The 16,883-nt window shown below is 45.1% G+C and overlaps 1 protein-coding gene across 1 annotated transcript in view; it reads right to left on the reverse strand.

Annotated features, from left to right (window-relative positions):
- The window catches only part of C2CD5 (C2 calcium dependent domain containing 5), a 119,455-nt gene extending 115,085 nt beyond the window's left edge, over nucleotides 1-4,370 (reverse strand). The window contains 1 exon segment of the mRNA XM_075343509.1: nucleotides 4,346-4,370. The gene's annotated coding sequence lies outside the window, so the exon portion shown is untranslated.
- Between the last annotated feature and the right edge of the window lie 12,513 nt (nucleotides 4,371-16,883).

A 16,883-nucleotide genomic window follows, 5' to 3' on the forward strand; every position in this document is an offset into this window, starting at 1 on the left:
CACACACACACACCAGTATATATACACACACACACCAGTATATATACACACACACACACACACACCAGTATATATACACACACACACCAGTATATATACACACACACACACACCAGTATATATACACACACACACCAGTATATATACACACACACACACACCAGTATATATACACACACACACACACCAGTATATATATACACACACACACACCAGTATATATACACACACACACACACCAGTATATATACACACACACACACACACACACCAGTATATATATACACACACACACACCAGTATATATATACACACACACACACCAGTATATATATACACACACACACACCAGTATATATACACACACACCAGTATATATACACAAACACACACACCAGTATATATACACACACACACACCAGTATATATACACACACACACACACCAGTATATATACACACACACACACACACACACACACCAGTATATATACACACACACACACACACCAGTATATATACACACACACACACACACCAGTATATATACACACACACACCAGTATATATACACACACACACCAGTATATATACACACACACCAGTATATATACACACACACACGTATATATATACACACACACGTATATATATACACACACACCAGTATATACACACACACACACGTATATATATACACACACACCAGTATATACACACACACACACACCAGTATATATACACACACACCAGTATATATATATACACACACACACACACCAGTATATATACACACACACACCCCAGTATATATACACACACACACACACCAGTATATATACACACACACCAGTATATATACACACACACACCAGTATATATACACACACACACAGTACACACACACCAGTATATACACACACACACACACACACCAGTATATATACACACACACACCAGTATATATACACACACACACCAGTATATATACACACACCAGTATATGTACACACACACACCCACACACACACCAGTATATATACACACACACACCAGTATATATACACACACACACACCAGTATATATATACACACACACACACACCAGTATATATACACACACACACACACACCAGTATATATACACACACACACACACCAGTATATATACACACACACCAGTATATATACACACACACACCAGTATATATACACACACACACACCAGTATATATACACACACACACACACCAGTATATATACACACACACCAGTATATATACACACACACCAGTATATATACACACACACACCAGTATATATACACACACACACACCAGTATATATACACACACACACACCAGTATATATACACACACACACACCAGTATATATACACACACACACACCAGTATATATACACACACACCAGTATATATACACACACACACACACACCAGTATATATACACACACACCAGTATATATACACAAACACACACACCAGTATATATACACACACACACACCAGTATATATACACACACACACACCAGTATATATACACACACACACACCAGTATATATACACACACACACACCAGTATATATACACACACACACACACACCAGTATATATACACACACACACACACCAGTATATATACACACACACACACACACCAGTATATATACACACACACACGTATATATATACACACACACCAGTATATACACACACACACACACACCAGTATATATACACACACACCAGTATATATATATACACACACACACACACCAGTATATATACACACACACACCCCAGTATATATACACACACACACACACACACACCAGTATATATACACACACACCAGTATATATACACACACACACACCAGTATATATACACACACACACACCAGTATATATACACACACACAGTACACACACACCAGTATATACACACACACACACACACACCAGTATATACACACACCAGTATACACACACAGTATACATACACACACCAGTATATACACACACATCAGTATATATACACACAGAAACACACCAGTATATACACACACACAGTATACATACATATACATACACACACCAGTATATACACACACACACACACACACACCAGTATACACACACATGCATATATTCATACACACACCAGTATATACACACACACACGCACACCAGTATATATATACACACACACACACCAGTATATATACACAAACACACACACCAGAATATACACACACACACCAGTATATACACACACACACACACACACACACACCAGTATACACACACATGCATATATACATACACACACCAGTATATACACACACACACACACACCAGTATATATATACACACACACACACCAGTATATATACACAAACACACACACCAGAATATACACACACACACCAGTATATACACACACACACACACACACCAGTATACACACACATGCATATATACATACACACACCAGTATATACACACACACACACACCAGTATATACACACACACACACCAGTATATACATACACACACCAGTATATACATACACACACCAGTATATACATACACACACAGTACACACACACACACACACACACACACACCAGTGGACACACACAGTATACATACATATACATACACACACCAGTATATATACACACACACACACCAGTATATACACACACACCAGTATATACACACACCAGTAGACACACACAGTATACATACACATACATACACACACCAGTATATACACACACACACACACACCAGTAGACACACACACACCAGTAGACACACACACACACACCAGTAGACACACACACACACCAGTAGACACACACACACACCAGTAGACACACACAGTATACATATACATACACACACACCAGTATATATATACACACACACACACACCAGTATATACACACACACACACACACCAGTATACACACACACACACACACCAGTATACACACACACACACCAGTATATACACACACACACACCAGTATATACACACACACACCAGTATATACACACACACACACCAGTATATACACACACCAGTATATACACACACACACCAGTATATACACACACACACACAGACCAGTATATATACACACACACACCAGTATATACACACACCAGTATATACACACACACACACCAGTATATACACACACCAGTATATACACACACACACCAGTATATACACACACACACACAGACCAGTATATACACACACACACCAGTAGACACACACACAGTATACATACATATACATATACACACCAGTATATATACACACACACACCAGTATATACACACACACACACACACACACACCAGTATATACACACACACCAGTATATACACACACACCAGTATATACACACACACACACACACACACACCAGTATACACACACACACCAGTATATATATATACACACACACACACACACACACACCAGTATATACACACACACACCAGTATATACACACACACACACCAGTATATACACACACACACCAGTATATACACACACACACACACCAGTATATATACACACACACACCAGTATATACACACACACACACCAGTATATACACACACACACCAGTATATACACACACACACCAGTATATACACACACACACACACCAGTATATACACACACACACACACACCAGTATATACACACACACACACCAGTATATACACACACACACACACCAGTATATACACACACACACCAGTATATACACACACACACCAGTATATACACACACACACCAGTATATACACACACACACACACCAGTATATACACACACACACACACCAGTATATACACACACACACACACCAGTATATACACACACACACACACCAGTATATACACACACACACACCAGTATATACACACACACACCAGTATATACACACACACACCAGTATATACACACACACACACACCAGTATATACACACACACACACCAGTATATACACACACCAGTATATACACACACACACCAGTATATACACACACACACCAGTATATACACACACACACACCAGTATATACACACACACACACCAGTATATACACACACACACACACACCAGAATATACACACACACCAGTAGACACACACCAGTATGTGTATATATATATGTGTGTGTGTGTATGTATGTATATGTGTGTGTGTATGTATGTATATATATATATATGTACACACACACGTATACATATACACACACAGCAGTCCCCTCGGTCACATGACTCACGTCCGGGCTCCGGCTGTCGGGGCCGCCGCTCTCCTTCTCCCGTCACTACTTCCGCTTCCGATGTGTCACTTGAGGAGAAGTACGGCGCGCGAAGAAGACCAAGAATCAGAGAACGCGGAGCGCGGGGAGAAAAAGTCACGACGAGACCGAACGCCCTGCTCTTCACCGACAACTGATACCATAATAACACACTGTACATAGACTACACATAATAATACCGACATACAGATAACACCATACACAATACCTCCATACACATAATACCTCCATACACATAATACCTCCATACACATAATACCATACACATAATACCATACACATAATACCATACACATAATACCTCCATACACATAATACCATACACATAATATCATACACATAATACCTCCATACACATAATACCATACACATAATACCTCCATACACATAATACCATACACATAATACCTCCATACACATAATACCTCCATACACATAATACCATACACATAATACCTCCATACACATAATACCTCCATACACATAATACCTCCATACACATAATACCATACACATAATACCTCCATACACATAATACCTCCATACACATAATACCATACACATAATACCTCCATACACATAATACCTCCATACACATAATACCTCCATACACATAATACCATACACATAATACCTCCATACACATAATACCTCCATACACATAATACCTCCATACACATAATACCATACACATAATACCTCCATACACATAATACCTCCATACACATAATACCTCCATACACATAATACCATACACATAATACCTCCATACACATAATACCATACACATAATACCTCCATACACATAATACCTCCATACACATAATACCATACACATAATACCTCCATACACATAATACCTCCATACACATAATACCTCTATACACATAATACCTCCATACACATAATACCATACACATAATACCATACACATAATACCTCCATACACATAATACCTCCATACACATAATACCATACACATAATACCATACACATAATACCTCCATACACATAATACCATACACATAATACCATACACATAATACCTCCATACACATAATACCATACACATAATACCTCCATACACATAATACCATACACATAATATCATACACATAATACCATACACATAATACCATACACATAATACCTCCATACACATAATACCATACACATAATACCTCCATACACATAATACCTCCATACACATAATACTGCCATACACATAATACCTCCATACACATAATACCTCCATACACATAATACCATACACATAATACCTCCATACACATAATACCATACACATAATACCATACACATAATACCATACACATAATACCATACACATAATACCTCCATACACATAATACCATACACATAATACCATACACATAATACCTCCATACACATAATACCATACACATAATACCATACACATAATACCTCCATACACATAATACCATACACATAATACCATACACATAATACCATACACATAATACCATACACATAATACCTCCATACACATAATACCATACACATAATACCATACACATAATACCTCCATACACATAATACCATACACATAATACCATACACATAATACCATACACATAATACCATACACATAATACCTCCATACACATAATACCATACACATAATACCATACACATAATACCTCCATACACATAATACCTCCATACACATAATACCATACACATAATACCATACACATAATACCTCCATACACATAATACCTCCATACACATAATACCATACACATAATACCTCCATACACATAATACCTCCATACACATAATACCATACACATAATACCTCCATACACATAATACCATACACATAATACCTCCATACACATAATACCTCCATACACATAATACCTCCATACACATAATACCATACACATAATACCTCCATACACATAATACCTCCATACACATAATACCTCCATACACATAATACCTCCATACACATAATACCATACACATAATACCTCCATACACATAATACCTCCATACACATAATACCTCCATACACATAATACCTCCATACACATAATACCTCCATACACATAATACCATACACATAATACCTCCATACACATAATACCTCCATACACATAATACCATACACATAATACCTCCATACACATAATACCATACACATAATACCTCCATACACATAATACCATACACATAATACCATACACATAATACCTCCATACACATAATACCTCCATACACATAATACCATACACATAATACCTCCATACACATAATACCTCCATACACATAATACCTCCATACACATAATACCATACACATAATACCTCCATACACATAATACCTCCATACACATAATACCATACACATAATACCTCCATACACATAATACCATACACATAATACCTCCATACACATAATACCTCCATACACATAATACCTCCATACACATAATACCATACACATAATACCTCCATACACATAATACCTCCATACACATAATACCTCCATACACATAATACCATACACATAATACCATACACATAATACCATACACATAATACCATACACATAACACCTCCATACACATAACACCATACACATAATACCTCCATACACATAATACCTCCATACACATAATACCTCCATACACATAATACCTCCATACACATAACACCATACACATAATACCTCCATACACATAATACCATACACATAATACCATACACATAATACCTCCATACACATAATACCTCCATACACATAATACCATACACATAATACCATACACATAACACCTCCATACACATAATACCATACACATAATACCATACACATAATACCTCCATACACATAATACCTCCATACACATAATACCATACACATAATACCATACACATAACACCTCCATACACATAATACCATACACATAATACCTCCATACACATAATACCATACACATAATACCATACACATAACACCTCCATACACATAATACCATACACATAATACCATACATATAATACCTCCATACACATAATACCATACACATAATACCTCCATACACATAATACCATACACATAACACCATACACATAATACCTCCATACACATAATACCTCCATACACATAATACCTCCATACACATAATACCTCCATACACATAATACCATACACATAATACCTCCATACACATAATACCATACACATAACACCATACACATAACACCTCCATACACATAATACCATACACATAATACCTCCATACACATAATACCATACACATAATACCTCCATACACATAATACCATACACATAATACCTCCATACACATAATACCTCCATACACATAATACCTCCATACACATAATACCATACACATAATACCATGCACATAATACCTCCATACACATAATACCTCCATACACATAATACCATACACATAATACCTCCATACACATAATACCTCCATACACATAATACCTCCATACACATAATACCATACACATAATACCTCCATACACATAATACCATACACATAATACCTCCATACACATAATACCATACACATAATACCATACACATAATACCTCCATACACATAATACCATACACATAACACCATACACATAATACCTCCATACACATAATACCTCCATACACATAATACCATACACATAATACCTCCATATACATAATACCATACACATAATACCTCCATACACATAATACCATACACATAATACCTCCATACACATAATACCTCCATACACATAATACCTCCATACACATAATACCATGCACATAATACCTCCATACACATAATACCTCCATACACATAATACCATACACATAATACCTCCATACACATAATACCTCCATACACATAATACCTCCATACACATAATACCATACACATAATACCTCCATACACATAATACCATACACATAATACCTCCATACACATAATACCATACACATAACACCATACACATAATACCTCCATACACATAATACCTCCATACACATAATACCATACACATAATACCTCCATACACATAATACCATACACATAATACCTCCATACACATAATACCATACACATAATACCATACACATAATACCTCCATACACATAATACCTCCATACACATAATACCTCCATACACATAATACCATACACATAATACCTCCATACACATAATACCTCCATACACATAATACCATACACATAATACCTCCATACACATACCATACACATAATACCTCCATACACATAATACCATACACATAATACCATACACATAATACCTCCATACACATACCATACACATAATACCTCCATACACATAATACCATACACATAACACCTCCATACACATAATACCATACACATAATACCTCCATACACATAATACCATACACATAACACCTCCATACACATAATACCATACACATAATACCTCCATACACATAATACCTTACACATAATACCTCCATACACATAATACCATACACATAATACCTCCATACACATAATTCCATACACATAACACCTCCATACACATAATACCATACACATAATACCTCCATACACATAATACCTCCATACACATTATACCATACACATAATACCTCCCTACACATAATACCATACACATAATACCTCCATACACATAATACCATACACATAATACCATACACATAATACCTCCATACACATAATACCATACACATAATACCATACACATAATACCTCCATACACATAATACCATACACATAATACCTCCATACACATAATACCATACACATAACACCTCCATACACATAATACCATACATATAATACCTCCATACACATAATACCTCCATACACATAATACCATACACATAATACCTCCATACACATAATACCATACACATAATACCATACACATAATACCATACACATAATACCTCCATACACATAATACCATACACATAATACCATACACATAACACCATACACATAATACCTCCATACACATAATACCATACACATAATACCATACACATAATACCATACACATAATACCTCCATACACATAATACCATACACATAATACCTCCATACACATAATACCTCCATACACATAATACCATACACATAATACCATACACATAATACCTCCATACACATAATACCATACACATAATACCATACACATAGTACCACCATACACATAATACCATACACATAATAATATATAAATTGTGAATATGCAGCGTCGGTGCCATTTTGTGAATGGAAACATCAGAGAAACTGCTGCCGGTGCTGCCGCTGATGCTGCCGCTGATGCTGCTGATGCTGCCGGTGCTGCTGCTGATGCTGCCGGTGCTGCCGCTGATGCTGCCGGTGCTGCCGCTGATGCTGCCGCTGATGCTGCTGATGCTGCCGGTGCTGCCGCTGATGCTGCCGCTGATGCTGCCGGTGCTGCCGCTGATGCTGCTGATGCTGCCGATGCTGCTGCTGATGCTGCCGGTGCTGCCGCTGATGCTGCCGGTGCTGCCGCTGATGCTGCTGATGCTGCCGGTGCTGCTGCTGATGCTGCCGGTGCTGCTGCTGATGCTGCCGGTGCTGCCGCTGATGCTGCCGGTGCTGCCGCTGATGCTGCCGGTGCTGCCGCTGATGCTGCTGATGCTGCCGCTGATGCTGCCGGGGCTGCTGGACAGTGAGCTTATCTAGCGGTGTAATGCTAGGTAGATGACATAGGAGGGTGATAGTGTAGAATAGGGGCGTGCAGTGCAGGGGCAGCCGTGTGCCACATGTCAGCATTTCATCATCTAGTGACAGCTGCTTCTGGGCTGCAGATCACACCTACTAGCTCTGCATCTGAATAGTGCTCATTCTGTGCTCCAGGGCAAAATTTCATCTAATCTAGTGATTATTGAGGGACAGGTGAGTGGACAGGTGAGTGGACAGGTGAGTGGACAGGTGAGTGGACAGGTGAGTGACAGGCGAGTGGACAGGCGAGTGGACAGGTGAGTGGACAGGTGAGTGACAGGTGGGATCTAGGGCTGTGCAGCAGCTGAATAATAGAGGAATGGGGGGATCAGACATGAGGGAAATCCCGCGGTCGTGGTGGAAGGGGTAATAGGCGCAGTGTTGGAGGTGTATGTGGGGTAGGTGCACACACGGCTCGTCCTGGCCACCGACCGCTGCCGGCTTCTGTTTCTGGGCGGCTGCTCCACTTTCTTTCTTTGGCTGCCGGCTTCTGTTTCTGGGCGGCTGCTCCACTTTCTTTCTTTGGCTGCCGGCTTCTGTTTCTGGGCGGCTGCTCCACCCCCTTTCTTTCTTTGGCTGCCGGCTTCTGTTTCTGGGCGGCTGCTCCACTTTCTTTCTTTGGCTTCCGGCTTCTGTTTCTGGGCGGCTGCTCCACCCCCTTTCTTTCTTTGGCTGCCGGCTTCTGTTTCTGGGCGGCTGCTCCACTTTCTTTCTTTGGCTGCCGGCTTCTGTTTCTGGGCGGCTGCTCCACTTTCTTTCTTTGGCTTCCGGCTTCTGTTTCTGGGCGGCTGCTCCACCCCCTTTCTTTCTTTGGCTGCCGGCTTCTGTTTCTGGGCAGCTGCTCCACTTTCTTTCTTTGGCTGCCGGCTTCTGTTTCTGGGCGGCTGCTCCACTCCCTTTCTTTGGCTGCCGGCTTCTGTTTCTGGGCGGCTGCTCCACTCCCTTTCTTTGGCTGCCGGCTTCTGTTTCTGGGCGGCTGCTCCACTTTCTTTCTTTGGCTGCCGGCTTCTGTTTCTGGGCGGCTGCTCCACTTTCTTTCTTTGGCTGCCGGCTTCTGTTTCTGGGCGGCTGCTCCACTCCACTTTCTTTCTTTGGCTGCCGGCTTCTGTTTCTGGGCGGCTGCTCCACTTTCTTTCTTTGGCTGCCGGCTTCTGTTTCTGGGCGGCTGCTCCACTCCCTTTCTTTCTTTGGCTGCCGGCTTCTGTTTCTGGGCGGCTGCTCCACTTTCTTTCTTTGGCTGCCGGCTTCTGTTACTAGGCGGCTGCTCCACTCCCCACTCCCTTTCTTTCTTTGGCTGCCAGCTTCTGTTTCTGGGCGGCTGCTCCACTCCCTTTCTTTGGCTGCCGGCTTCTGTTTCTGGGCGGCTGCTCCACTCCCTTTCTTTCTTTGGCTGCCGGCTTCTGTTTCTGGGTGGCTGCTCCACTTTCTTTGGCTGCCGGCTTCTGTTTCTGGGCGGCTGCTACACTTTCTTTCTTTGGCTGCCGGCTTCTGTTTCTGGGCGGCTGCTCCACTTTCTTTCTTTGGCTGCCGGCTTCTGTTACTAGGCGGCTGCTCCACTCCCCACTCCCTTTCTTTCTTTGGCTGCCAGCTTCTGTTTCTGGGCGGCTGCTCCACTCCCTTTCTTTCTTTGGCTGCCGGCTTCTGTTTCTGGGCGGCTGCTCCACTTTCTTTCTTTGGCTGCCGGCTTCTGTTTCTGGGCGGCTGCTCCACTTTCTTTCTTTGGCTGCCGGCTTCTGTCACTGGGCGGCTGCTCCACTCCCTTTCTTTGGCTGCCGGCTTCTGTTTCTGGGCGGCTGCTCCACTCCCTTTTTTTGGCTGCCGGCTTCTGTTTCTGGACGGCTGCTCCACTCCCTTTCTTTCTTTGGCTGCCGGCTTCTGTTTCTGGGCGGCTGCTCCACTTTCATTCTTTGGCTGCCGGCTTCTGTTTCTGGGCGGCTGCTCCACTTTCTTTCTTTGGCTGCCGGCTTCTGTTTCTGGGCGGCTGCTCCACTCCCTTTTTTTGGCTGCCGGCTTCTGTTACTGGGTGGCTGCTCCACTCCCTTTCTTTCTTTGGCTGCCGGCTTCTGTTTCTGGGCAGCTGCTCCACTCCCTTTCTTTCTTTGGCTGCCGGCTTCTGTTTCTGGGCGGCTGCTCCACTCCCTTTCTTTGGCTGCCGGCTTCTGTTTCTGGGTGGCTGCTCCACTTTCTTTCTTTGGCTGCCGGCTTCTGTATCTGGGCGGCTGCTCCACTTTCTTTCTTTGGCTGCCGGCTTCTGTTTCTGGGCGGCTGCTCCACTTTCTTTCTTTGGCTGCCGGCTTCTGTTTCTGGGCGGCTGCTCCACTTTCTTTCTTTGGCTGCCGGCTTCTGTTACTGGGCGGCTGCTCCACTCCACTTTCTTTCTTTGGCTGCCGGCTTCTGTTACTGGGCGGCTGCTCCACTCCCTTTCTTTGGCTGCCGGCTTCTGTTACTGGGCGGCTGCTCCACTCCACTTTCTTTCTTTGGCTGCCGGCTTCTGTTACTGGGCGGCTGCTCCACTTTCTTTGGCTGCCGGCTTCTGTTTCTGGGCGGCTGCTCCACTTTCTTTCTTTGGCTGCCGGCTTCTGTTCCTGGGCGGCTGCTCCACTTTCTTTCTTTGGCTGCCGGCTTCTGTTTCTGGGCGGCTGCTCCACTCCCTTTCTTTGGCTGCCGGCTTCTGTTTCTGGGCGGCTGCTCCACTCCCTTTCTTTGGCTGCCGGCTTCTGTTTCTGGGCGGCTGCTCCACTTTCTTTCTTTAGCTGCCGGCTTCTGTTTCTGGGCGGCTGCTCCGCTTTCTTTCTTTGGCTGCCGGCTTCTGTTTCTGGGCGGCTGCTCCACTCCCTTTCTTTCTTTGGCTGCCGGCTTCTGTTTCTGGGCGGCTGCTCCACTCCCTTTCTTTGGCTGCCGGCTTCTGTTACTGGGCGGCTGCTCCACTCCACTTTCTTTCTTTGGCTGCCGGCTTCTGTTTCTGGGCGGCTGCTCCACTCCCTTTCTTTCTTTGGCTGCCGGCTTCTGTTTCTGGGCGGCTGCTCCACTCCCTTTCTTTGGCTGCCGGCTTCTGTTACTGGGCGGCTGCTCCACTCCACTTTCTTTCTTTGGCTGCCGGCTTCTGTTACTGGGCGGCTGCTCCACTCCCTTTCTTTGGCTGCCGGCTTCTGTTACTGGGCGGCTGCTCCACTCCACTTTCTTTCTTTGGCTGCCGGCTTCTGTTACTGGGCGGCTGCTCCACTTTCTTTGGCTGCCGGCTTCTGTTTCTGGGCGGCTGCTCCACTTTCTTTCTTTGGCTGCCGGCTTTTGTTCCTGGACGGCTGCTCCACTTTCTTTCTTTGGCTGCCGGCTTCTGTTTCTGGGCGGCTGCTCCACTCCCTTTCTTTGGCTGCCGGCTTCTGTCACTGGGTGGCTGCTCCACTTTCTTTCTTTGGCTGCCGGCTTCTGTCACTGGGCGGCTGCTCCACTTTCTTTGGCTGCCGGCTTCTGTTCCTGGGCGGCTGCTCCACTTTCTATGGCAATACAGGGGCGCAATATGGAGGCAATACAGGGGCGCAATATGGAGGCAATACGGGGGCTTAATATGGAGGCAATACGGGGGCTTAATATGGAGGCAATACGGGGGCGCAATATGGAAGGAATACGGGGGCGCAATATGGAGGCAATACGGGGGCTCAATATGGAGGCAATACGGGGGCGCAATATGGAGGCAATACGGGGGCGCAATATGGAGGCAATACGGGGGCGCAATATGGAGGCAATACGGGGGCGCAATACGGGGGCGCAATATGGAGGCAATACGGGGGCTTAATATGGAGGCAATACGGGGGCGCAATATGGAAGGAATACGGGGGCGCAATATGGAGGCAATACGGGGGCTCAATATGGAGGCAATACGGGGGCGCAATATGGAGGCAATACGGGGGCGCAATATGGAGGCAATACGGGGGCGCAATATGGAGGCAATACGGGGGCGCAATACGGGGGCGCAATATGGAGGCAATACGGGGGCGCAATATGGAGGCAATACTGGGGCGCAATATGGAGGCAATACTGGGGCGCAATATGGAGGCAATACGTGGGCTCAATATGGAGGCAATACGGGGGCGCAATATGGAGGCAATACGGGTGCGCAATATGGAGGCAATACGGGGGCTGAATATGGAGGCAATACGGGGGCGCAATATGGAGGCAATACGGGGGGATTGGACTCTTTTGCATTTTGGTCTTCAAAAATGGAAGAGTGGCCTGAGCTCGCCAGTCATGCCTTTGAGGTTTTGTCATGCCCGGCAGCCAGTGCTCTCTCAGAACGTGTCTGCTGGCGGGGTATTGATGGATAAGCACAGCCGTCTGTCCCCTCAAAGTGTAGACCACCTAACATTCATAAAGATGAGCAAATGGTGGATGTCCAGTGACTTTCCCACCCCAGAGTGTGCAGACTAGGCAATGGCGTAATGCCAGAATTTGGAGAGCAAGAGGCCTACGCCTGTCTGTCATCATGCTTGCTCCAGTAATGAAAAAAATGCTTTTTCAGGCCTTGTGCTGGGGTCCCACGCAGCCATGTTGCTTTGTTGTCCTATCGGTATTGTGTGCCAATTTTGGCTGGTTTTCCTGTAGCCGCACCTTAATTTTTGAAAATGTGGACACCCCAAGTAGGGTTTCCAAGTTTTCATTGGTCTGTAGTGCCAGTCTTCTGGGGGCAAGAGGAGGCCGACACCTGGCACTCAGGCATGTCTGGATCTTTAACATATAAATGCCGGGCCACAGCCTGTGTTGTATGGATTGTAACTCCCTGCTGTTTACAAGCCCTATGGGGAGGGGGCAATTATTGGTACTGTACCGCTGTGTCCCTGAAAGGATTTTTAATGTCAAGACTCCAAAATTGGGGTGAAATGTATGTCTTGTGGGTAGTGTCAGGATTATGTGACCAAGAGGGCTAGACCAGCCACTGTAACATGTAGAGGGGGCAATTGATGCCACTGTACGGCTGTGTCCCTGCAAGGATTTTGAATGTCCAGATTACTGCATAGGTCTCCAAGTTGTGTCCTGTCTGTACTGTCAGGGCTATGGGAGCAGCAGCCCTACACCTGTCACTCATCCACCTGTATACTGTCAATAGTCTAGGAAGCTAATGGCTATGCTTAAACAGTGGTGCTGCACTGTAAAATGTATTTTTGCTGTTTTGCAAGCTTTTCAAGGGCTGGGCATCATCGGGATGCCTGGGGCTGGGCGTTATCGGGATGCCCGGGGCTGGGCGTCATCGGGATGCGTTATCAGGAATGTCAGAGCTAGGCATTATCGGGGCAGCTGGTTCTGGATGTTATCAGGACGTTCAGACCTGGGCATTATTGGTATGGTCGGGGCTGAACTTTATTGGAACGGTCGGGGCTGGGCGTTATAGGTATGCCCGGGGCTGGTCGTTATCGGGATTCCCGGGGCTGGACATTATCGGGATACCCGGGGCTGTGTGATATCGGGATGGCCGGGGCTGGGCGTTATTGGGATGGCCGGGGCTGGACGTTCTTGGGATAGTCGGGGCTGGGTGTTATCGGGATGGCCGGGGCTGGACGTTATCGGGATGCCCGGGGCTGGGCGTTATCGGGATGGCCAGGGCTGGACGTTATCGGGATGCCCGGGGCTGGGCGTTATCGGGATACCCGGGGCTGGGCGTTATCGGGATACCCGGGGCTGGGCGTTATCGGGATACCCGGGGCTGGGTGATATCGGGATGGCCGGGGCTGGGCGTTATTGGGATGGCCGGGGCTGGACGTTATCGGGATGCCCGGGGCTGGGCGTTATCGAGATACCCGGGGCTGGGTGATATCGGGATTCCCGGGGCTGGGCGTTATCGGTATGCCCAGGGCTGGGCGTTATCGGGATTCCCGGGGCTGGGCATTATCGGGATACCCGGGGCTGGGTGATATTGGGATGGCCGGGGCTGGGCGTTATTGGGATGGCCGGGGCTGGATGTTATCGGGATGCCCTGGGCTGGGCATTATGGGGATGGTCGGGGCTTGGCATTATCGGGATGCCTGGGGCTGGGCGTTATTGGGATGGTCGGGGCTGAACTTTATCGGAATGGATGGGGCTGGGCGTTATTGAGGTGGCCGGGGCTGGGTGTTATCGGGAAAGCTGTGGCTGGGTGTTATCAGGAGAATCAGGGCTCGGTGTTATCAGGAATGTCAGAGCTAAGCATTATCGGGGCAGCTAGGTCTGGATGTTATCAGGATGTTCCGGGCTGGGCATTATTGGGATGGCCGGGGCTGGGCGTTATTGGGATGGTCGGGGCTGGGTGTTATTGGGATGGTCGGGGCTGGGTGTTATTGGGATGGTCGGGGCTGAACTTTATCGGAATGGCCGGGGCTGGGTGTTATTGAGGTGGCCGGGGCTGGGTGTTATCGGGATGCCCGGGGCTGGGCGTTATTGGGATGGTCGGGGCTGGGCGTTATTGAGGTGGCCGGGGCTGGGTGTTATCGGGAAAGCTGGGGCTGGGCGTTATCAGGAGGATCGGGGCTCGGTATTATCACGAATGTCAGGGCTAAGCATTATCGGGGCAGCTAGGTCTGGAGGTTATCAGGATGTTCCGGGCTGGGCATTATTGGTGTGGTCGGGGCTGGGCATTATCGGGATTCCCGGGGATGGGCGTTATCGGGATTCCCGGGGCTGGGCATTATCGGGATACCCGGGGCTGGGTGATATCGGGATGGCCGGGGCTGGGTGATATCGGGATG

This window comes from Anomaloglossus baeobatrachus, chromosome 4 (assembly GCF_048569485.1).
Source record: "Anomaloglossus baeobatrachus isolate aAnoBae1 chromosome 4, aAnoBae1.hap1, whole genome shotgun sequence".
NCBI lineage: Eukaryota > Metazoa > Chordata > Amphibia > Anura > Aromobatidae > Anomaloglossus > Anomaloglossus baeobatrachus.